The following is a 26,602-nucleotide window of genomic DNA, read 5'->3' on the forward strand; positions in this document are numbered from 1 at the left end:
GCTGACACCTTGATTGAGGACTTTTCTTGTTCTCAAAAGCATAATCAATAAATTCCCGTTGTTTAAGCCAACCCAACCCTGCAACTAAAGCATTCCCCAATCCAGGTTCCCTGCTGAAGTGAGAACCTGGCTGGGATCATCTCATCCCTCACTCCCCAAAACCCCAGGCCTGCCGGGCCCTGGGCTGGGCATTTTTGCTCATCTCTTATTCTCCCCTCAAACCCTCAAGGCAAATATTCCTGGTTCACAGACAGTCCCAGTACCTAAGTGGGACATTTGAGATTTGGTTCCAGGTATCTCTGAGTCCAAAGGCATTTGCCATGGTCAGGACATGTGTCAATTTGGCCAAGTTGTGGTACCTGTTTGTCTAGTTGGGCAAGTGCTGGCCTGTCTGTTGCAATGAGGATGTTTCATAGAATTAGATCATGATCACATCAGCTGCATCCATAGCTGATTCCATTTGTAATCAGCCAAAGGGGAGTGTCTTCTGCAATGAATGATGCTTAATCTAATCATGGGAGGCCTTTTAAGGAGGATTCAGAAAAGACAGGCTCTCTTCCTGCTTCAGCTGGTGAGCCTCTCCTGTGGAGTTTGTCCAGACCCTCCACCAGAGTCGTGGGGTTCACAGCCTGCCCTGCGGATTTTGAACTCTGCATTCCTGCGGTCACGTGAGATACTTTTATAAATTTTATATGTGCGAGTGTTCCCTATTGATTCTGTTTCTCTAGAGAACCATAACTAGTACAGTATTCCACCACACTATTTACAAATTAACAATATAATATTCAGTGTGATGAGTATTAGGGACCAAATAGCATAGGGGATGGGTTATTCCCATCTGAGGAGCTTAGGGAAGGCTTTCCTGGGGAGGTGATATTAGGGCTTTGAAGGATGGACAGAAGTTTTCTCAGGTGGTCAAAGTGAAAGAGCATTGCAGGCAGAGAGAACAGAAGCTGTAATGACAGGAAGGTATGTAAAGCACAGAGTGTTCTAGAATTGTATATAGTTTGGGGTGAAGTATGGAGGGTTGTGAGTTGTAGCTGAAGGGTAGGTGGGGCCAGATTATGAGGGGCTTTGAATGCCACGTTTAGGAGTTTAGACTAAATACTTAAATGCGAGTTGAAAAAGGAGTGTTTTTGCTTTTGGCAGGGGAATATCAGGGAAGTTACTGCTTACAAAAATTAGTGATTTGAAAACCTCTTTTTAGCAACAGAAGCCTTTTACAAATGTATATCACATGGAACATAAACTTAAAAGCCAGACTGGGATAGAGCTGCTGAGAAGCTCCATCTGAACAGGAAGGAAAGGCAGGTGGAGGAAGTCACAGACACCCACAGCAGGGCAGCTGGGGAAACCTTAGGATCTCATTTTACACCACAGAAATGCTGCGGTGTCCAGCTCCCCGACTCCCAAGCCCATGCCTCTCCCCTATACCCTACTCTAGATGTGGCTGAGGGAGCTCCTTAAACTCCCTCTAGTCTTTTAGAGGCCTGTGAAGAGATAAAAGCCAGATTGGGTGAGGTGAATTCTCTTCTCTGGCTCCTCTCCATCAAGGGGACCCTTTCAGTATTTTGGCCTGGGCTCAGGAGAGCAACTGTGGACTGGTGCCTCTCCCCCTTGACTGCTTTGAGAACTACTGATGCCTGTGGATCAGAAAAGCAGCTTGGTGGAGCTTTGAGGTCGCCTCACTCAGCTCCTCCCTTTTATAGGCAAAGTGATATCCAGATGCCTTCAGTGACTCTCCTTCAGACACACAGCCAGGGGGGGTGGAGCTGGGCCTCATGCCCAGCTGGAGGATAGGTAATAGCGAGGTCTTAGGCAAGCTGGAAGGGGATGTTCAAAACTCAAACACAAAGAGGTTACAATACCGTCACTTATATCAGAATGTAAAATGCCTGTGATTCCCTTCTCCCGGCAACAATATGTCAGTGTTGCCAAAAGAACTCTTAGTTCTGATAAGAGCCCAGTTTGAACCAGGCTTTTCTAAAAAGTTCAACGAAGAGGAATACACCTAGGCTTCTAAAGATGCAGAGGGGATGACTCAGGTGAGAAAGTGATACAATGTGATCAAAACTGACCTCTGAGGAAGGGAGGTGGCCGCATGTGTTACACCTGATTTCCCAACAAGACTGTGAAACCTCGGTGGCAGGGACGGACAACCAGCACACCCCAGGCTCCAAACCACTGCTGAAGGAACAGCACATCTGCCCTCATAGAGTCTGGTAATGGGCACAGGTCAGTGTAATTCCATGTGGTGAGTGCTAGGTTTGAGGTGAGGACCAGTGAGTGGTAGCAGAGTGCTAGCCAGTGGGCACTCACTGGGTTTTCCTATCACCTCCCTTCCCTCATTCCCTCCCCCCCCAACTCCAACCAGGGATCTTCTGTAAGATTTGAGTGAAGAGTGGTATGCCTTCCTGGAGGGATGGATGGGAGCAGGGGAGTACAGAGTGGGATAGGGTGAGAAGGCAAAAGGAGATTTCAGACTACATTTCCCCGCCTTTCCCAGGGGCTTTGCCTCTGTTGGAACGAGAGCATCCCCTGGTGGAGATGTACTACGTGTGTGGCCCAAGTCACAGGGTTTGTATTCTTTCATTTACCTATCTAACTGGCAGAATATAAACATACGTGTTTTAAAGTAGAACTTGATCCTTAAGACATAGAGCTATCTAATCTTGACAACATTTTACAGAATCGTTCAGAATCAAAGAGCACTATTTGAAAAGACAGACTCTCTTGGTTCCAGGAAGCTACTCTGTATTTTTACCCACCCAGGTCTTGGAGTCCCAGTGGAAAAGAAAACTTTTCAAAAGTTCCCCAATATAGTATGATTGCTTTTTCTGTGAAGAAAACTAAATAACTTGTTTTAAAAAAATTTAGAAATTTCAAAAAGCTGTATCAGGCAAGATCTATAAAAGTCAAATGTAATCTCTTTCTTAGATATTGAAACATAAATTGAAAGCTTTGCCCTGCCATTAATTTTATTTTATCAGTTCAAAGTTTCATAAATACTCTATGAAGGATATTAACGTCTCCTAAAACATGAAAAATTTGACATTTGAACATATTCTCTTACTTCTAATTTAAAAATGAGAAAGATGCTGATGACTTAATAGTAAAATTAATCAAATTGAGCCACAGAGCCTGGGCTTTGGAGTCAATCAGGCCTGAATAAAATCCCAGCTCTGCTACCTGAGTATCTGAGCAAATGATTTATTCTCTCTCAGTCTATCTCCCTCGCTTTCATCTATAAAATGGGCACAGCCATAGGGTTGTTGAGGGGAACATGAAGAAAACACAGAGTTTCTGATACTCTTAAGGGTTTCAAGAAATCATTCTTGTTACTCTTCCATCATTTGATAAGCACAAACTCCTGTCCAAGTGAAATGTTTTGTTTTTCCCATCTTTGTAACTCAAAGCCAAGGTCTGTGGCAGTTGCTGGAAAAAAGAACCTCCAAAGTTAACTGGGTCTAAAATAATAGACCTTGGATTTGCTGACATCTTTTTTTGCTGAAGAACATCAGTATAAAATACTAATACTTGACTTTTCTTCATTATCTTCTCAATAAACTAAGCAGAGTGAAATCCCAGGTGCAGGGCATGGTAGTGAACTGGAGTGAGACTGGGTAATGGTTTTGGTTTGAGCCTCTTCAATCTTCTTCGTAGAGCATGGTCCCGAAGGGATTTAAATCCAGAGCCTTGTGAATTTTTGTTACTACTTCAAATCCTGAAGGACTCCAGAAAATTCTTCTAGAGGTTTCCAGCTTAGCTCTTTATGCTCCTCCTAACCTACATATCTTCAAAGTATGGCAAAAGACATGAGCCAGAGACCAGTCATGTGTTTGACTTCAAGAGACCACTATAAAAAGTGCAAACAAGCTACATGCATTCAAGTTCCTGAGGCACAGAATTGTGAGCAGACAGCAGAATAGGGAGCTCCAGAACTGTCATTCCATCAAAACTACCACTAAACAGGTAGGAACTGCCTGAAACAACTATTTGAAACTCCGGAGGCCAGAATACTGTATACAACCCAGAAAAAGTGGGAATAAGAGGTTGATAAATTACGGTAAAGAACTATAAACTGCTCTCTCAGCGTGGCAGCTACTGGTACCAATCCCCTACTCTCATGGCAGGCTGCGTGGGATCCAACCCCTGGCTAACTCGATGGTGACAGAAAGGGACATGAAAAAAACTTCCCCAAGAACAGGGATGGAGGTGGCTGATCACTGATCAGGTTTTTGCTTTTTTAAAAAACAGTTTTATTCACACACCATATAATCCATCCTAAGTGTACAATCATTGGCTCTTGATATAATCACATGGTTATGCAATCACCACTACGATCAAAGGGATAATAGCTTTTTTTTTTTTTTTTTTTGCATAGGCAGGCACTATGAAATGAACCTGGGTCTCTGGCATGGCAGGTGAGAATTCTGCCATTGAGCCACCATTACTCACCTGATAATGGCTTTTGATTACTGAATAAAGATCACTGGGGGCCCAGCTCTCAGGGCAACCATTGTTTCAACCCACTCTGGACAAAGGTGATGGTGGCATTGTTTCAACCTTCCCTGGACAGGGGCAGTACGTGAAGACTGAAATATGCTGCATTTCCTCAGGGCTGCAGGGACAATTAGCTGTAAGGCTACATTTGGTGGGCAGGCCAGGAAAGCTCATCTTTGAAGAGCCATTGGAGAAGCTTTGAGAGCCTTTCCTTGTCCCCTACCTGGGGCACTTTGGAGCCATCTGAGCCCCTTTGGTAGGTCCTGGCCCTGTTTTGGCTGGGAAAGACTGACTTGGGAAAGAGCTCTCCAGTGTACTCTCCTCCCAGAATTTGCCCTTCAGGCAAAAGCAGCTGCAGGCAATGAAAGAAGTGTAAAAATCTAAGGAGATAGACAATTTGGGACAAAGGTCTGCTGGCTTCACAAACACCCAGGAGAGGTAGGTCTGAATCTGGGGAAACAGAAGGGCAGTCAAACTCCTATAAATACAGGCACTCCAAAATAACTAACAAGAAAAGCCCAGGGCATGACAGAGGCCCAGAAGGATAGGGAATTCTCCTGCACACTGCATTCACCTTGAGCTGACCTTCCAGATAGGAGGGCTAAAGCTTAGGGAAATCTGTCTTATCACCAGCTGGTAATAAAAGCAGAAACCACACATCTCAGGGAATAAATTCCAGAGTTAACAATTTAAAACATTAAAATATATGGTGTGCAACAAGAGTACAAGACAAAGAAACAGGAAATGATGACCCATCCGAAGGAAGAGGATAAAAATCTAGAAAACACCAATGAAGAGGACAAAAAAATGTGAACAAACCAAAGCTTTTTGAAAAAATGACCTTAAAATGTTAAAGAAGGTAAAGGAAAATACAGAGAAAGAACTAAAGGATATCAGGGAAACCATAAATGAGCAAAAATTTTAGAAAGGAACCAAACAGAACTACAGCAATTGAAGAGCACAATAAATGAAATGAAAAATGGCCAGGAGGGTTTCAATATCAGATTGGAGCTGACGGGAAAAAGAATACATGAGCTTGGAGACATGTATTGACAAGTAAGACACTTGAAATGAGTCAAGCTAAGGAGCGGGAAAAAAAAAAAGAATTATAAAGAGTGAAAATTGCCTAAGACAGCTGTGGGACACCATCAAGTACACAACTATTCACTTTATGGAATTCCAAGAGAGAAAAGGGCAGAAGGAATAGTCAAAGAAATAATGATAGAAAACTTCCAAAAGTTAGCAAAAGACACAAATAAGCATATCTAAGAGGCTCAGAGAACAACAAACACGATAAACATGAAGAAAAATACACCCTATCATATATTGATGATATATGATATGTCCTCAGCAAAGGACAAGGAGAGAGTTCTGAAATCTGCAAGAGAAAAGCAACATGCTGTGCATGAGAGTCCCAATTAGATTGAGTTTCAATTTCTAATCAGAAAGCATGGAAGCAAGAAGGCAGTGGGCTGAAATACTCAAAGAAAACAACTGCCAGTCAATAATTTTTATATCTTGTGAGATGGTCTTTCAAAAAAATGGGAGGATGGTGCAGGGTGGCTCACTGGCAGAATTCCCACCTGCCATGCCAGAGACCCAGGTTTGATTCTCAGAGTCTGCCCATGCCAAAAAAAGAGAGGGAGAGATTAAGACATTCTCATTTAAACAAAACTGAGGGAGTTCATCACCACTAGACCTGCCTTACAAGCAATGCTAAAGGGAGATCTTCAGACTGAAAGGGAAAGACACTAGACAGTGATTTAAATGGGATAAAGAAATAAAGGTTTGTGGTAAAGGTAACCATTTGAGTAATTATAAATGCCAGTATTATAGTAGTGTGTTGTTTGGTCTATAATCCACTTCCTACTTCCTATAGGTGGTAAAATGGAAATGCATAAAAAGTAATGATAAGTCTATGTTTTTGAACATATAATGTACAAATATACAGGTGGTAGAAAGAACCAAAAAAAATGGTATAGCAAAAGTATATGTACATGTTATTGAAGTTGGTATCAAATCAAACATGATTATTATATATTTAGACTGTTAAATTTTAACCTCATGGTAATCACAAGGAAAATAGACGAAAAATATATCCAGATAGAAATGAAAGGAACTAATATGGTGCAACACAAAAAATCAAATAAATATAAAAGTAGACATTAATGGAAATGAGGGACAAAAAAGGTATAAGACTAACTAAGGCTAAATAGCAAAATGGCAGAAGAAAGTCCTGTATTATCAGTAGTGACTTTAAATATAAATGGATTAAACTCTCCAGTCAAAAAGCAGAGATTGGCAAAAGACTTACCTTAAATTCAAAGATATAAGTAGGTAGAAGGTGAAAGGATGGGAAAAAAAATACCATGCAAGTAGTAACCAGGAGAGAGCAGAGGTAGATATACTAATAACAGATAAAATGAACTTTAAGTCAAAAACAGTTATGAAGGGCAAAGATGGTCATTATATACTGATAAAGGTGACAAAAATTAAAAATATATAGCACGTAACACCAGAGATCCAAAATATATGATACAAATGCTGATAGACTTGAAGGGAGAAATTGACAGTTCTACATTAACAGTAGGAGACTTTAATAATCCACTCTCAGTGATGGATAGAACATCTAGTCAGAAGATCAGTAAGGAAGTACTAGAATTAAATTATACTCTAAACCAATGAGACTTAACAGACATATATAAAACACTTCACTGAACAAAAACAGAATACATATTCTTCTCAAGTACAGAGGGATCATTCTCCAGGATAGACCACATGCTGGATCAAAAAAGAAGGCTCAATAAATATAAAAAATATTGAAATCATACAATGTATATTCTGCAACAACAGTGGAATGAAGCAAGAAATCAATAAAAGAGGGTGAAAGGGAAAATTCACAAATATGTGGAAATTAAATAATGTACTCTTAAACAACCAATGATTGTAAGAGAAAATCAGAAGCAAAATTAGGAAATATCTTGAAGCAAATGAAAATGAAAATACAACATACCAAAACTGCTGAGAGGAAATTTTATAGCTCTAAATGCTTACATTTGGAAAAAAAGAGACTCTGAAGGAGTACTCCCCAAACTAAAATGATTTTTGGCACACTCTTGTTATGAACTAATTAAGCTTGTTTTACAAGTTTACAAGCTTCTGGAATAAAAAATCAAAACATTTAAGAAAAAAAAGAAAAGAAAGACTTCAAATCAGACACTAACCTAAAAACTGGAAGACCTATAAAAAAGAGCAAACTAAACCTAAAGTGAGTAGAAGGAAGAAAATAACAAACATTCAAGTAGAGAAAAATGAAATGAGGGGAAATAGAATTAACAAAACCAAAAGTCAGTTGTTTGAAAAGATCAATAAAATTGACAAATGTTTAGCCAGATTGACCAAGAAAAAGAGAGAACATAAATAACTAAAATCAGAAATGAAAAGGGGAAGCATTACTGTTTTAGACTGCCAAAGTTCCCAGAATGTAACACACCAGAGATGATTGGCTTTTAATAAAAGGGGATTTATTTAGTTAAAAACTTACAGTTTTTCAGAGGAAAGTCAGCTAACTTTCATCTGAGGTTCTCTTACACAGGAAGGCACAGGGTGATGTCTGCTGGTCTTCTCCCCAGCTTCTGGGTTCCAACAGCTTTCCCTGGGGTGATTCCTTTCTGCACCTCAAACATCTGGGCTGAGCTGCAAGTGCTGAGATGAGGTATGCTGAGCTCCTTGGGCTGTGCTGCATTGAACTCTCTCTTTTAAGCCTCTAGCTAATTAAGTTAAAAACCACTCATTGTGGACTTAGCAGACTGCAGATGTAATCAGCCATAAATGAGTTTCACATGCTAATGATTCAATCCACAACAAGAGAACTAGGCACGTTCACCTGGCCAAATTGACACCTGAACCTAATTACCACAATTACTATGAACCTGCTGAAAGAAAAGGGAATATATGAGGATACTATGCACAAATGTATGCCAGTAAATTAGATAACCTAGATGAAATGCACAAATTCTTAGAACACACAAACTACCTACATTGACTCAAGAAGAAACAGAATATGTCAACAAACCAATTATTAATAATCAGATTGAATCAGTATTAAAAACCTCTCAACAAAAAAAGCCAAGGACCAAATGGCTTTACAGAGGAATTCTATCAAACATTCCAAGATGTAAGTCCAGTTCTACTCAAACTCCTACAAAAAATTAAAGAGGAGAGAACACTCTCTAAATCATTCTACAAGGCCAACATCAGCCTCATACCAAAGCTAGATAAAGATATCACAAGGAAAGAAAACTGCAAACTGTATCTTTTATGAACATGAATGCAAAAATCTTCATGAAAATACTGGTAAACTCTCTCTCTAAGCCAACTTAGCATGTTAACTCACTGTACATGAGACATGACTCCCAGGGGTATAAATCTCTCTAAGCCAAGTTGGCACGTGAACTCACTGTACATGAGACATGACTCCCAGGGGTATAAATCTTCCTGGCAACGTAGGACAGAACTCCCGGGATGAACCGGGACCCAGTATCATGGGATTGAGAAAGCCTTCTTGACCAAAAGAGGAAAGAGAAATGAGACAAAATAAAGTTTCAGGGGCTGAGAGATTTCAGAGTCAAGACGTTATCCTGGAGGTTATTCTTATACATTATATAGATATCCCTTTTTAATTTATGGTGTATTGGAGCGGTTGGAGGGAAGTACCTGAAACTGTTGTATTCCAGTAGCCTTGATTCTTGAAGATGATTGTATAAAGACTTAACTTTTACAATGTGATTGTGTGATTGTGAAAACCTTGTGTCTGATCCTCCTTTTATCCAGGGTATAGACAGATGCATAAAAAAATAAGGATAAATAATAGGGGGTAAAATAAATAGGGTAGATGGAAATACTAGTGATCAATGAGAGGGAGGGGCTATGGTATGTATGAGTTTTCACTTTTTTCTTTTTATTTTTCTGGAGTGATGCAAATATTATAAAAAATGATCATGATGATGAATACACAACCATGTGATAATATTCTGAGCCATTGATTTTACATCATGTATGAACTGTATGTGTGTGAAGATGTATCAATAAAAATATTTTTAAAAAAATATTGGCAAACAAGAAGGAATACCTGAAACTGTTGAACTGTAATCCAGTAGACTGGATTATTGATGATGACTGTATAACTATATAGCTTTTATCATTTGACTGTGTGATTGTGAAAACCTTGTGACTGACATTTCCTTTAACCAGTGTATGGACAGATGAGTAATAAAATAAAGACTAAAATAAATAAAATACTGGGGGAGTGGGAATAAGGGGTATGGGACTGTTCTAGTTTGCTAGCTGCTGGAATGCAGTATACCAGAAACAGAATGGCTTTTAAAAAGGGAAATTTAATAAGTTGCTAGCTTACAGTTCTAAGGCCAAGAAAATGTCCCAGTTAAAACAAGAACATAGAAATGTCCAATCTAAGGCATCCAGGGAAAGATATCTTCGTTTAAGAAGGCTGATAAAGTTCAGGGTTTCTCTCTCAAGTGGAATGGCACATGGCAAACACAGTCAGAGTTTCTCTCTCATCTGGAAAGGCACATGGTGAACACAGTCAGGGTTCCTCTCTCATCTCGAAGGGCACATGGCAAACACGGCGACATCTGCTAGCTTTCTCTCCTGGCTTCCTGTTTCATGAAGCTCCCTGTAAGGCATTTTCCTTCTTCATCTCCAAAGGTTGCTGGCTGGTGGACTCTGCTTCTTGTGGCTATGTCGTTCTGCTTTGCTCTCTCTGAATCTCCTTCATTCTCCAAAACGTTTCCTCTTTTATAGGACTTCAGAAACTAATCAAGGCCCACCCAAACGGGCCTAATCCAGTTTAATAGCCACTCAATTAAATCACATCCAGGGGGATGATCTAATTACAGTTTCAAACATACAATACTGAATAGGGATTAGAAGAAATGGCTGCCTTTACAAATTCGGATTAGGAGTAAAACATGGCTTTTGTAGGGTACAAACATCATTTCAAACCAGACAGGTAACATTTTGGGTGTTCTTTATTGTTTTATCATTTTATTGAAATAACGAAAATGTTCCAAAACTGATTGATGAAAAATGCACAACTATATGATGATACTTAAGCCATTGACTGAATACTTTGGATATATTATTTGGTGTGTAAATACATCTCAATAAAATTGTATTTTAAAATACTAGCAAATAGACTTTTGACTTTGGACATTACACATGAGGCTCAGTAGACAGAGGTGGTTGAAAGATACATTCACTGAGAAGTAGATTGGCGCACAATGGCATAAACATATGATTGAACACAGTGCTGCTACAAAAGGGAATAAAGTTGCGAGGCATGCAATGATGTGAATGAACCTGTGTGACATTTGGTGAGGCAAAATAAGCCAGAAATAAAAAATCAAATACTGTATGATCTCATTTAGAAAATACTTATAAGAAAACTGGGGCCTAGATTGTAAATTCTTATAGCACTCACATTTAGTCTAGAGTGGTAATTGTTATTTCTGGATTTTGAGGGGCTGTTTTATATATCTATAACCTGGTATATAGAGATAAGAATGAAGCCGATTGGGTCAGGATTAAGATAATTTAGAATACAGTGGTAAGGAAGACATTGCCTGTATTTTAGAATTGCACCTACTCTTTGAGACCAAAGGAAGAAAGTTTTATTATGTCCAGAACCTAGATTTTCTCTAGCATATAATCTAACTCAACCTGTCTGGATAGAGCCCAGAATAAGAATGAGGGCCTTTAATCCTGTATAGCTTAATATAATGCCTGGATACATCCCAGAGTATATTAAGGAGATAATCAAAAGGTATTGGCAAAGTCTCTTGAGGAATGGGAGAAAAATTATGGAACTGTTAAACTTTACCACTGGGGAAACCCCAGATATTGTGCCAAGCATTAGGAACACCCAAATCAATAGGCCAAGCCTTTGATCTTGAGGCTTCCTCTTGTGCAGCTTATGTATGTAGCAGAGAAGCTAAGCCTACCTATAGGTATGCCTAAGAGTCACCTCCAGAGGACCTCTTTTGTTGCTCAGATGTGGCCTTTCTCTCTCTAAGCCCAACTCTGTAAGTGAAACCATTGCCCTCCCCACTACATGGGACATGACATTCAGTGGTGAAAGTCTCCCTGGTGGTGTGGGAGATGGCCCCTCAGGATGAGCCTGGCCCTGGCACCATGGGATCAACAATGCCATCCTGACCAAAAGGGGGAAAAGAAATGTAATAAAGAAGGTATCAATGACTGAGAGAGTTCAAATAGAGTTGAGAGGCTACACTGTAGGTCACTCTTATGCATGCTTGTTAGACATTGCTATCTATCATAACTTGTCAAACCCTAATGAAAACCATTCCTGCCAATCCTAAAGAATACGTAGGCTGTGGGTGTGAGTGTTGTTCCGTGCTAGAATTCTTGCCTGCAATACAGGAGACCCAGGTTCAATTTCTGGCCCATGAACTTCCCAAACAAATAAGCAAAGAAAACAATAAAAACAAACAACTCAACAAATGGTGCTACAATAACAGAATACTCAAATGGAAAAAGAATGAAATGTGACCCTGTCATACAGCATACCAAAAAAAAAAAAAAAAGAAGAAAGAAAGAAAATAGGGCATTATATAAGATTCCACAAAGGTTCCATGTGCTAGGGTAACTCTCTAAAACCTACAACCTCCAGATGAGTCCCTGGACCAGATAAGTCCTGAAATGCAGAGGGGCCAGGCCTTCCAGCGCATTGACTAGTTCCATCCCCCATCCCATATTACTGACAGCCCTTCCAACATGAACAAGTTAGAATGGGTATAGCCCACATACCCCTGAAGAATGGGAGAAAGGTCAAAGGTGCTGGTGGAGTTATACAGAGAAGGTCGGATATAACAAATGAGTATGAGTGCTGAATCATTATACTGATATTTCTTTTGGCCTTCAGTGCCTTGGAGCAGCTAGAAATAAAAATCTGGAATTATGGAATTGTGGCCCATGCCAAACTCTGAAATCTGTTCTACAACTAATTGTTGCAATGTACTTTGAAATTTGTTGCTTTTATGTATATTGTGTTATTTAAAGAGAAGGAAGAGTATAACAAAGAAGATAGAATTTTACAAATGAGTATGACTGCTGAATCATTACATTGGTATGTCTGTTGGTCTCTAGTGTCTTGGAGAAGCTAGATGAAAAAATGAAAAAATCATAGAACTGTAAACCATACCAAACTTTAAAATCTATTCTATAACTACTTGTTAAAATGTACTTGGAAATTTATTGCTTTTTTTTTTTGTATACATATTTCACAATTAAAGAAAAAGTTAAAAAAAAAAAAAAAAAGAGTATTGGTAGAGTCCCTTGAGGGTCCCAAGGGGAAATATAGATTTTAATAGTTTAACTATTAAACACTTCCATCTAGGAAACCCCAGGTACCCTCTCAACCACTGGGGACTCCCAAGAAAATAAGCCAACCACTTGATTTTGAGTCTTGCCCTTATGAGACTTATTTTTGTAGTGGAGAAGCTAAGGCTACCTATAATGAGGCCTAAGAGTTGCTTCCAGAAAACCTCTTTTGGTGCTCAGCTGTGGCCTCTCTCTCTCTCTAAGCCCAAATCTGCAAGTAAAAGCATTACCATCCTCCCTACATGGGACATGACATCCAGGGGTGAAAATTTCCCTGATAATGTTGTGTTTGACACTCTTGGATGAGTCTGGTTCTGGTACCATGGGATCAACAATGCCTTCTGGACCAAAAGGGAGAAAAGATGTGTGATAAAATAAGGCAACAGTGACTAAGATAGCTCGAATAGAGTCAAGAGGCTATTCTGGAGGCTACTTTTATGTGAGTTTCAGTTAGATAGTGCTAATTGGCATGGTTTGTTAAACCCCAACCAACATCACTCCTGTTGACTCTTAAGAACACCTAGTCTCAGTCTGAGACTCTATATATAAACATTTCATGCACTAGGTTTGCCTTCCTGGAACCTATAATTCCCGGAGAGTTCCTAGGTCATAGAAATTCTTAAACTCAGAGGGATCAGCGTCTCCAAGATTATCAATTAATTTCATCCCCCTATCCTTTAGTGTGGACACCTCTCACTCACATGAGAAAGTCAGAATGGACATTGCCCAAACATCCCTATAGATTGGGAGAAGGATTAAAGGAAGAGGAGGCGGTATAACAGAAAAAATGAAATTTAACACATGAGAAAGGCTGCTGAATCACTATATCAAAATTCCTTCTAGCCTCCAGTGTTTTAGAACAGCAAGAAGGAAAAATTTAATTGATAGAAAGGTGCTGTTCTAGTTTGCTAGCTGCCAGAATGCAATATACCAGAAACAGAATGGCTTTTAAAAAGGGGAATTTAATAAATTGCTAGTTTAGAGTTCTAAGGCCAAGAAAATGTCCCAATTAAAACGAGTCTATAGAAATGTCCAATCTAAGGCATCTAGGGAAAGATACCTTGGTTCAAGAAGGCTGATGAAGTTTAGGGTTTCTCTCTCAAGTGGAACGGCACATGGTGAACACAATCAGTTTCTCTCTCATCTGGAAAGGCACATGGTGAACACAGTCAGGGTTCCTCTCTCATCTGGAAGGGCACATGGCTAACATGGCATCATCTGCTAGCTTTCTCTCCTGGCTTCTGGTTTCATGAAGCTCCCCAGGAGGCGTTTTCTTCTTCATCTCCAAAGGTCGCTGGCTCGTGGACTCTCTGCTTCGTGGTGCTGCTCTCTCTGAATCTTCCATTCTCCAAAATGTTTCCTCTTTTATAGGACTCCAATAAACCAATCAAGAACCACCCAAATGGGTGGAGACATGTCGTCACCTAATCCAGTTTAACAACCACAATTGACTAAATCACATCATCTAGGGAGATGATCTGATTACAGTTTCAAACATACAGTATTGAATAGGGATTATTCTACCTTTATGAGATGGGATTTTGATTAAAACATGGATTTTCTACGGGGCATACTTTCTTTCAAACCAGCACAGGTACCATGTGACAAACTCTGGGATCTAATCTGTAACTAATTGTTGATGTGCGCTTTGAAAATTATTGCTTTCTTCTTTGTTTTGTCTTTTTCTTTTTTTTTGGTATGGGCAGGCTCTGGGAATTGAACCCAGCTCTCCAGCTTGGCAGGAGAGAATTCTTGCCACTGAGCCACCGTTGTACCACTCTCTTTGTTTTGTACATTTATTTTACAATCAAAAAGTTTTTTTTTAAATATCAGCAAATAGAATGCAACAGTATATTACAATAATTACACACCATGATCACGTAGAATTTATCCCTGGTATGCAAATATGGTTCAACATAAGAAAATCAATTAATGTAATACACCACATTAACAGAATGAAGGAAAAAACTAAATGATCATCTCAACTGATGCAGAAAAGGCATTTGCCAAAATTGAGCACCACTTCATGATAAAAAAACATTTACAATACTAGGAACAGAAGGAAACTTCCTCAACATGATAAAGGGCATATATGAAAAGCCCACAGCTAATATCCTACTTAATTGTGAAATACTGAAAGTTTTCCCTCTAAGGTCAGGAACAAAACAAGGATGCCCACTGTCACCACTATTATTCAACACTGTACTGAAAGTTCTTGCCAGAGCAATTAGGCAAGAAAAAGAAATAAAGTGTATCCATATTGGAAAGGAAGAGGTAAAATTTGCCTTATTTGCAGATGATAAGATCCTATATACAGAAAATCCTGAAAAATGACAGCAAAATTCTCAGAGCTAATAAATGAATTTAGCAAAGTGGTGGGGTATAAGATCAATACCCAACAATCAGTAGTGTTTCTATACAAAAGCAAAGAACAATCGGAAGAAAAAAAATCAGAAAAAAATTCCATTCACAGTGATAACTAAAAGAATTGAATAGGAATAAATATAACCAAAGATATAAAGGACCTGTTTATAGGAAACTACAAACCATTGCTAAAATAAATCAGAGAAGACCTAAAATAAATGGAAGGACATCCTGTGTTCATGCATTGGAGAGTAAATATCCTTGATGTCAATATTACCCAAAGCAATTTATAGATTCAGTGCAGTCCTAATCAAAATTCAACAATCTTCTCTGCAGAAATGGAAAAGCCAATCATGAAATTTGTATGGAAGGGAGAGGGGCCCCGAATAGCTAATGTCATCTTGAAAGAGAGGAATGAAGTTGGAGGACTCACACTTGCTGATCTTAAAACATATTTCGAAGCCACAGTAATGAAAACAGTATGGAGTCAGGCAGCCAGGCAAGTAGTCCAGGGCCACTGGCTCTCTCACTATCCTCAGTGGCACCCTCTCTCTTCCTTCAAGGCCAGTGGCTTCTACAGGGGCATGTGAACAGACATCTGCATAGTAAGCACTGTGGTCCCCTGGGTGGAAGTGGTGGTTGGCATGGACTGGAAGTAGTCCAAGGGCAGGTGTTCCACATGGGGTTGTGCTATACCAACCTCTAGTACACTGGCAAGGGCACCTACAGCCTTTATTCTCTGTGCATGATAATATCAACAAAGTTCCAGCAACCATCAAGAAAATCAGTCTATTTGCACACCACGCCTACTGCCAGAGAGTGCTGAGGGTGATAATAATTTACTGCACTTCACTTAGTAAGCCAAATATCGAGATGCCCTATGACCCAGCCATAGCACTACTTAGTATATTCCCAGAAGAGCTGAAAGCAGTGACACAGACATTTGCACATCAATGTTCATAGCAGCATTATTCACAATCGCCAAGAGATGGAAACAAACCAAATGCCCATCAACAGAAGAGTGGATTAACTAAATGTGGGATATATATACGATGGACTATTATGCAGCAGTAAGATGAAATGATGTCCTGATGCACATGACAAGATGGATGAGCCTCGAGGACATAATACTGAGTGAAATAAGCCAGATGCAAAAGGATAGATACTGTATGATTTCACTTTTAGGATCATGGTAAAGGTCAAATTAGAGGCTTAAAATACGGAATATAGGGGACTTAGAGATACATACATGTTAGAGATCGGTGAAGGGTTAGCTAATGAGGTTGAACTCAAATGTAAGGGACTAGATAGAAGTGAAGGCAGTTCTCTAGGGGGTCTATAAGTAATATTACCATATTGAAGGTAAACATGATTGAAAATGGTTGTTTAAACCTATGTGTCCCACTAATTAACACTAGAAATATGTTAGTTCGTGCAAGAACTACTTCAAAGGTATGATTCATGTACAAAGAGTGTTTAAGTCCAGGGTACAGGGGGAAAACTGCTATTGCATGCTATGGGCTATGTTTAACAGGAAAGAAAGCATCAGCACTACCACAGCAGCAGCAGGGGTAAATAATGCGGGCAGTGACCAGAGTTACGAGGAGGTTTAGATTTTCTATTTGGTAAGGGTATGTTTATTGCTTATGTTTCTCTTGGGAAACAATGAAATTATCTTAAATTGAGAGTGTTGATGGACTTGTGGACTTTAGGCATTATAAATGATGCCTGATGAATGCAGGTGGCTGAAGGATGCACTGAGTAGATTGGTAAATGATGGTGTTAATGTAAAATCGAATATTGTGCTGCTGTAAAAAGGAACAAATTCGAGAGGTATGCAACGATGTGAATGAACCTGTGGGACATTTGGTCAGGCAAAATAAGCCAGAAACAAAGAACAATTACTATGTGGACTCCTTTAGAAAATGCTTATAAGAAAACAGGGGCCTAGATTGAAAGCTCTTATATATATTAGACACATTTAGTCCAAAGGGGTAATTATTATTTCTGGATTTTGAGAGGCTGTTTTATTTATCTATAGGCTAGTATTCAGAGGTAAGAGCAAAGCCAATCAGGTCGGGATTAAAGTAATTCAGAACACAGTGGTACAGAAGACATTGTCTATATTTTAGAATTTCACCTACTCTTTGAGACCAAAGGAAGAAAGGTTTATTTTGTATGGAACCTAAATTTTCTGTAGCACATCATCTAACTCAACTTGTCTGGATAACTCATTGAACAACTGAAACACAGGGAATCCAAATTAAGAATGACAGCCTTTAATCTTGAATAGCTTACTATAATGCTTGGATCCATCCTAGAATATATTAAGCAGATAATAAAAAAGCATTGGCAAAGTCCCTTGAGGGATGGGAGAAAAAATATACAACTATTAAACTTTATCCCTTGAAACTGTGCCAAACATTAGGGACACCCAAATCAATAGGCCAAGCCCTTGATCTTGAAGCTTACTCTTGTGAAGTTTATGTAGGTAATGGAGATTAGCCTACCTAGAGGTATGCCTATGAGTTATTTCTGGAGGACCTCTTTTGTTGCCCAAATGTGGCCTCATTCTCTCTAAGCCCAACTCTGTAAGTGAAATCATTGCCCTCCCCACTACATGGGACATGACATCCAGTGGTGAAAGTCTCCCTGGTGGTATGGGAGATGGCCCCCATGGATGAGTCCAGCCCTGGCACCATGGGATCAACAATTCTATCCTGACCAAAAGGGAGAAAGTAAGTGAAACTAATACATTACCAGTGGCTGGCAGAGTTCAAATAAAGCTGAGGCTATTCTAGAGGTCACTCTTATGCATGCTTCAGTTAAACATTGCTACCTATCATAACTTGCCAAACCCCAACCAAAGCCATTCCAACCAATCCTAAAGAACACCTAGAGCAATATATAAGATTCTACAAAGGTTCCATGCACTAGGGTAACTTTCCAGAAACCTATAACCTCCAGATGGGTCCCTGGACCAGGTAAGTCCTGAAACCTAGAGGGCCCAGCCTCTCCTGAACTTCAGCTAGTTCCATCTCCCTATCCCATATTACTGACAGCCCCTTCCAACATGAAAAATTTAGAATGGCCATAGCCCAAATATCCCTAAAGAGTAAGACATAAAGATCAAAGGTGATGGTGGAGTTAAACAGAGAAGGTAGGGTTTAATAAATGAGTATAATTGCTGAATCATTATATTGATACTTCCTTCAGTCTTCAGTAGCTTAGAGCAGCTAGGAGTAAAAATCGAAAACTGTGGAATTGTTATCCATTCAAATTCTGTTCTACAACTTGTGCTGTGCTTTGAAATGTACTGTTTTTTAGTATATGTTATTTTTCACAAAAAAGAAAAAAAGTGATGATAAAAAATATAGTCCTTCTAGCCTCCAATGTTCTGTAGCAGCTAGAAGAAAAAATCTGAGATGATGGTGTGGTTGCCCATGACAAACTCTGGGATCTGTTGAAGAAACCTTTGAAAATTATTGCTTTTTTCTTTCTTTGCCTTGTATGCATGTTATATTATATAATAATAATAAAAAAATTTACTGCACTTCAGTCCTGAGAACATCATTGGAATCAATTATATTATTTGAGCTCCAAACATTGAGCAATAAAAGATGTATGTATAATACAGGACCTCATGGAAACAGATCTGTACAAGCTCTTGAAGACAATGCCTCAGCAACAGCCATATCTGCTATTATCTTTACCAGATCCTCAGAGGGTTAAAATATATCCACCTAGCTAATGCTCTGCACCATAACCTCAAACCTTTCAACCTGCTGCTCACCACCACCTGTGATTTCACAATCTGTGACTTTGGCTTGGCTGGTGTTGTAGACCCATACCATGATCACAAAAAGTTCCTGACAGTATGTAGCCATATGTTGGTATGGGACTCTGGAGATTATGGAATTCCAAGGGCTATACCAAGTCCATTGACATTTGGTCCATAGGCTATATTCTGGCAGAGATGCTCTCCAACAGGCCCATCTTTCTAGGAAATCTTTTTCTTGACCACCTGAACCACATTCTGGGTATCCCTGAATCCCCATCACAGGAAAACCTGAATTGTATAATAAATATAAAAGCTAGAAACAATTTGCTTTCTCTTCCACACAAGAATAAGGTGCCATGGAACAGCCTGTTCCCAAATGCTGATTCTAAAACTCTGGACTTACTGGATAAAATGTAAACATTCATCCATCACAAGAGGATTGAAGTAGAACAGGTCTGGCCCACCCATATCTAGAGCAATATTACAACCCGAGCCATGAGCCTACTACTAAAGCATTACTCAGGTTTCACACGGAAATGGATGACCTGCCTAAGGAAAAACCATTTTTGAAGCAACTTTTAGATCCAACTGGGATACAGACCTTAAATAGGCCTTAGAGGACTGGATGTGTTCACACATTGGTCTTCTTCCTCCCAGTTCTTGTCTCCAGCGTGACTTGGCTTATCCACCTTCACTCCTTTGAGCTGTTCAGAGTGGTTTCTGGTAGTTTTACATTTTATGCTTTCAAAGAATTCCTTCAAGCCAGAGAATCAGCCCTGGTCCCTGTGTGTCACCCTTGGTGCCTTATAGCAGTATGTACTTTCAGTGTACCTGCTGCTCACCATTGCTTTAGTCATAACCACTTTATGGTTTGAAAGATGTAGATTCCTTCCTCTCCTGAGTCCTCTTTTCAGTACCGCTCTGCTGACAGAGGAAGGTCCACCAGATGGTCTTTTCTAGCCCTCCCCTCATCACTGGCATCTCATTTTGTGATAGGGAAGACTTCTACTTAGGACACTTTGAGTGATGGCCTCGTTTGCATTTGGACTTTCGACCATAACTGTCCTCAGAGCGGGAGCTACTGCAAATGCCTGTCTCGGTAATCCTCTGGGGGTGCTTGCCAGCTGTGTTTCCATATTAGCCATTAACAAATTTAAGGTATGTGCTATTTGTCCAGCTTTCAGAAATTCAGTCATTTTTCTAAATAAAAGGAAGACGTATATTGTACCCCTAATTTCACTTGATAGACGTACTGATTCCTTGTACCATTTATAGATGTATAACTTGCCAAAATGTGTCATATGCACTGCTGAGTATTCACAAGACTTATGTAAAAAGATTCCAAGTGGCAACTTCACTCAGCATTTGATGAGAAAGGTTCAAAGGTTACAACCCCATGATGTGTAAAGTATCTGGAGAATTAGGTAACAGGTTGACCCAAATGTCATGGCGCAGGTTTCCACACACCAGTCACATCTACACTCATGAGCTGCTTCACACTGTGGATTTCAATAACTGAATTCAATGCCTGAGAAGTTAGCAAAGAGGAACACCATGTCTTTAAATGAGAAAGTGTACAATTCTCAACAGCATTCAGCATCTCAAGTTTATTTTCCAACCTATAACAATTTGTGATAAAGCCTTTATGAGCTTGTGACATGAAGCACTGTTCTGTCATCTAGTACTCTCATGTTTTTGATACTACTGAGTAAAGACCATCAAACCACCTAGCACTAAGTCACACCTGAAGCTATACCCACCTCTTACTGAACTTTTAAAGTATTTTTGTCCCTGAAACCGTAAACTATGGAGTTAACTAAGTTGTTCTGTCCCTGTGCAATGGCCCCTCAACTTTCCCCACTGCTGTGATGAAAAATCTGCCTTGTGCAATAATTATTATACGATCACATGACTGTTTCAGCTTTCTGTGCAGAGATGACTGTCCAAATACCACATACCCATAACTGAAACAAAAAATCTGTTACCTCTGTGTTCCATGAAAAATGCTATCCAGCATGTCACTTAGGAAAAATATGTGTTTTTAGTTTTTCATTTCTCAGCTTTTTTGTTTGTTTGATTTGGAGAATGGATTATATAAAGATTGCTTGCTAATAGGAACAGAAGTGTACTCCTATTTCATGGAAATAAATGTATACCTTCTATTTATAAAAAAAAACAAAAATAGCATGGTACTGACACAAGGGCAGACATATTTACCAAAAGAACTGAATTGAGAGCTCAGAAATCAACCTTCACATTTACAGCCAACTGATTTTTGAGAAAGTAGCAAAGACCACTCAGTTGGAAAAGAATAGTCTCTTCAGTAAATGGTGCTGGGGAAATTGGATCTCCATTTGCAAAAAAATAGAAAATAAAACAAATTTAAAAAGGAAGACCTCTACCTCACACCATATATAAAAATCAACTCAAAATATATCAAAGATCTAAATATAAGATCTAGAACTATAAAATTCTTAGCAGGGACACATCTTCAGGTCTTGTATTAGATGATGGTTTCTTACACTTTATACTAAAGCACAGGAAACAAGAAAAAAGAGATAAATGGGACCTCATCAAAATGAAAAACTTTTGTGCCTTGAAGGATTTTATCATGAAAGTAAAACAACCTACACAATGGGAGAAAATATTTGGAAACCACATATCTAGTAAAGGTTTAATATACAAAATATAAAAATAAGTCTTTAAACTCAACAAAAAGATGAACAACCCAATAAAAAAAGACAAAAGACTCAGACATATCTCCAAAGAAGATAAACAAATGGCTAGAAAGCGTATGAAAAGATGCACAAACATCATCTGCCATCAGGAAAATGCAAATCAAAACTACAATGTGATACAATTTCACATCCATTAGAATGGCTGTTATTAAAAAAAAAAAGAAAGAAAATAACAAGTATTGGAAAGCATATGAATAGAAACACTCATGTATTGCTGGTAGCAACGTAAAATGGTGTCGTTGCTATTTGACAGTTCCTCAGAAAGCTAAGTATAGAGCTACCATAAGACCAGAAATCCCACTACTAGGTATGTATCCCAAAGAATCGAAAGAGGGACTAGGATATTTGCATGGTGTTGTTCATAGCAGCATTATTCACAATTGCCAAAAGATGGAAGCAACCCAAGTGTCCATCAATTGACAGATAAATAAAATGTGATATATACATACAATGGAATATCATTCAGCTGTAAAAAGGACTGAAGTCCATGTGACAACATGGATGAATCTTGAAGATCTGTTGAATGGAATAAGCCAGACATACCAGGACAAATACTGTGTGAGATCACTGATTATAAATAATTAGAGTACACAAACTCAGAATAAAAATCTAGAAGGGACAGGACGGGGATAAGGAATGGAAATTTAAGGTTTAAAATGTTCAGGTCTCCACTTTGGAATGATCAAAATGTTTTGGTAATGAATGGTGGTAGTTATAGTACAACATTATGAATACAATTAAGAGCACTGAAATATATATCTGAATATGGCTAAAAGGGGACATGTTAGATTGTAAATATAGTAACGGGATAAATATTTTTAAAAATCCGTGAAAGTATACCTCACAGTGAACCTTAAGTTAAATCATGGGCTTTAATTAATTTTACAGTTACAGAAACATGCTATCAATTTTAACAAATGTTCTACACCAATGCAAGGTGTTGTGGTGGGGTGGTGTATGGGAATCCTACATTTTATGCATTATTGTCTTTTTAACACTTCTCTAATAAAGAAAAAATTCCTGAGGGTAGTAGTAGAGTGTGTCTCCTTTGCAAATTGATTTGGAGTCACGACTGAATTCTAGCAAGTAATGACAGTGGCAGTAATCTCACTTCTGGTCTGAGCCACTTAAGAACCAGGATACCCCCTCCTCACCTTTCTTCCTCTCCCGTGGGTACATGTCAATGTTATTAGAACCATAAGATGCAAAAGCCTGGATGCCTGGATCACCACATGGAGAAGAGCTGTTTTGGACAACTGTCTAGGAGAGTTAGTTACCTAGCCTGCTTTGACTTTTTTACATGGGCAGGCACCAGGAATCAAACCCGGGTCCTCGGGTATGGCAGGCAAGCATTCTTACCTGCTGAGCCACCGTGGCCCGCCCAAGGTGCTTTGACTTTTTAATGTTTGAGAAAGAAACCTTTATTTTGGTGGTTAATTTGTTACCATAGCCTATCCTACCCTATTATACCAACATTTCCTACTTAGATAGAAAAATCAACAAATACAACAAACAAACGCAAATACTATACTTTGAGGTGGGATAAAACAAACAGAAACGAAAACAAACAACACTTCCACGATGCAATCTGGGCGAGTTACATGGGAAAATTACATGAAGAGGCTACTTATAAGAATCTGAATGCTACCATTTTGGCTTCTGATAGAATATTAAATAGTATTTACAAAAACTTATTTAAGTAACTTTTTTTTGCATGGGCAAGCACCAGGAATTGAACCCAGGTCTCCAGTAAAGTACCTTTTTTTTGTATGGCACAGTATCAGTTTTTATATCAGAAAAATGTAAAATAGACACAATAGCAATTTTAATCCATGATTATGTTCTTGTAGAACTCAGGATCAAGTTTAACATTTTAATTTTGCAGTGATGCCAAATCGATGCAACTATCAGTACTTCCATAATGGTTTTGTCCTCCAGTGTTTCCCAGTGAAGCAAACATTCCTGGTGCCAACCTGGTTGGTTAGTGAAACAGGGAAAAGAGCTTTCTGAGATAGAAATTCAGAACAAGTTGTAGCCACTTCTATCCTGCAATGCCAGGCAACTAAATTAATGTAGGAATAGTATCATTTTGAACTAATGTACAATCCAAAATTTTCTTAGAGCTACTCTTCATATTTTTCAGATTTTGTCTCTGAATACGGCTTTCCCAGAGATATGGGAAGAGTGAATTTCCCTGCAGAATGTAAAACTTGGCTTAAGTAATTTTCAGGGTCATTAGCAGAATAAACATCTTCTATACATGCCATAGAAATCCTATTACTTTTTCTAAAAAGCAATTTACTGTTAAAGAATACTACTTTCCGGGCGGGCCACGGTGGCTCAGTAGGCAAGTATGCTTGCCTGCCATCATGCCCAAGGAATTCCGGTGCCTGCCCATGTAAAAAAAAAAAAAAAAAAGAGTACTACTTTCCTTATTTTGTGATTTAAAAAATAAATCAGCAAAATATAAAAGAAAATAAAATTATACTTCAGCACAGCTCAATTCCCTTAAAGGTTTTTTTCACTCAAACTACAAAGCACATATATTTTTAGTCAAATGTATGGATATGTTTCAACAGTAAAAATAAATAAATAAATCCTAGCTGTGTTGTTTTAATGTCTAAGGTTTCTCATCTACCAACTTGATTACTATATAATCAATTCCACGTCTAAAATAGTAGTGACCTCATAATACCTTGGTCATTCTTTTTAAGTTTTCTTATAATGCTTGATACTAATAACTATACATGTATCTATTCTGTCTCTGGGAAGGGAGCTCACAAGAATAAACTTTTAAACAAATTCCTAAAGTTGAAACACTATCAAAGTGAAATATTAATATATATATTTTTTACATTAGCTCAAAGACCATCACGGTCATTTAACATTCATGATGGCTTCTGTATAAACAATCTTGGGATCCAAATATCATCCTTAAAGTGAACAAAAAAGGCTGGACCTCTGAAAAGTGAACAGTTAAGTCTGCCACCCACGAAAATTTGTCTTCAAGTGGATAAGGAAACTCTGATGATAGCGGTTGTGTACTGGAATATGCAAGAGACACATTTATGGAACCTACCTACCATGTCACAGTAACAGGAAACACACAAAGCACTTATGCACAGATAGGGGTTAAAATACAGAAATACACTCCACTGCCTCCATTCTCTCATGAACCCTCACAATGACCCTGCAAAAGGGATGTTTTAAACCTCTTTTCTAAACTAGTCAATATTATTCAGTCCAGGCTGGTTTCACTTGGAATGATTCTGAACCCATTCTTGGTGCTAGGTGCTTGTGAGGCAGGTATGATTAGTAGAAACAATTTATAGATGGGTAACAAGCCTCAGCGTGGTTGACTTCTCTAAGGCCACACAGTTATTAATAAAGTTGGGATGTAAAGCCAAGTCTTAACTTTAAAACTCATGTTTTCCCCACTTCTTCTAAACACTTCTTTATAAATCAACTGTGAATTTGATTATTTGTAGACAAAAAAGGCTGTTCTAGGATGCATTATGACATAAGGTAATTTGAAACAACCTAAATATGACTAATATTAAGAACAATTAGCCATATTCATTCTTTGGATAAGGTAGTTTCAGTAAGTTTGACGTCTGTCACATTCTAGAACTATGACCTTTAGAATTTTCCTGGTCATGTCAATGATATTTAATTCAAACATACCACACAGTTAAGTACAGGTGAGATGTTTTAGTCATGTTCATCTGTTCTTGAGCCTGAGGAATGTAGTCATGGGAACAGTCTAGGATCCTTCAAATGAAAACATCACATATTTAAAAGAAATCAAAAACTTAAATGCATGCAGAATTTTTACTCAAAAGAAAGAATCACTTAATGAATTCAGAGCTACTCACTTGTGATCTTTGTGCTGGAAAACCACACATGGGCAATTTCATCAATCCTGGAAAACTCTGGAAGGTTTATAGGCAATTAATGAAGTACCCAAATTTCCAAAGCCTCTTTTTGAGCTAGTTTTATACATTTCTTATTAGAGACCAAATTGGCCTCCCACTACAGAGAGGAGATAGAATGAACCTTCTATGCTCATGAGTGGGCTGAGGAGGAAAGCAAACTCCTCTCTTTAGGCAGAAAAGATTGCTGACTGATGGATTTTATCTTTGAAATTTAAAAGCAATAAAAAAGAAATGGAAAAACAGGAAAAGGTTTGCAACCCTCTCCATCTGACCTGGAATGAATCTGGGGCAGAAGCGCTCTCTCAAATGACTCCCAGCCACCAGAGTATTATGGCTCAGCTGGCCTTCCTGACTGAAAACCTGAGTAATTCTTCAGATTTACTCCTTCAAAGTGATGATCACCTGTTAGTACCACCTTTAAACAATTATGAAAAATTTAACACACTGAGCCACGTTTATAATAGAGGCAAGGTGTTAACCTAAGAACCCTGCTCTAAGAATCCAAAAGCTGTATTTTAGTTGATATTAATACTTACTAACTGTACCAAATTAGTCTTCCTCTCTAAATCTGCTTCCTCTGTAAGACAGGTATAATACTGTCCCTATCCTACCTTAAATGATGGTGGTTAACAAAAAAAACCTCTGGAAGTGTGACAGAATGACTTTTAATGAAACAGCAACAGGGCATGCTCTTTTTGGCAATTACAGTTCACAAAAGTCACTTAAAAAAAAGTTGCTATCTCCCACTTTAAGGTAATCTAATCATTTCCTCAATTGAAATTTGAGTCAAACATTGTAATACTGTTTCTTAAAAGAATTTAGATTATCTTGGGAAACAAAGTATTACTGCATCTTTTAAA

General features: G+C 38.6%; 1 pseudogene; it reads left to right on the plus strand.

Moving 5' to 3' along the window:
* The first annotated feature begins 2,225 nt into the window (after positions 1-2,225).
* Positions 2,226-19,686, plus strand: LOC143675783 (mitogen-activated protein kinase 1 pseudogene; annotated as a pseudogene).
* The last annotated feature ends 6,916 nt before the right edge of the window (positions 19,687-26,602 follow it).

The sequence above is a fragment of the Tamandua tetradactyla genome, chromosome 3 (genome assembly GCF_023851605.1).
Source record: "Tamandua tetradactyla isolate mTamTet1 chromosome 3, mTamTet1.pri, whole genome shotgun sequence".
Taxonomy (NCBI): domain Eukaryota; kingdom Metazoa; phylum Chordata; class Mammalia; order Pilosa; family Myrmecophagidae; genus Tamandua; species Tamandua tetradactyla.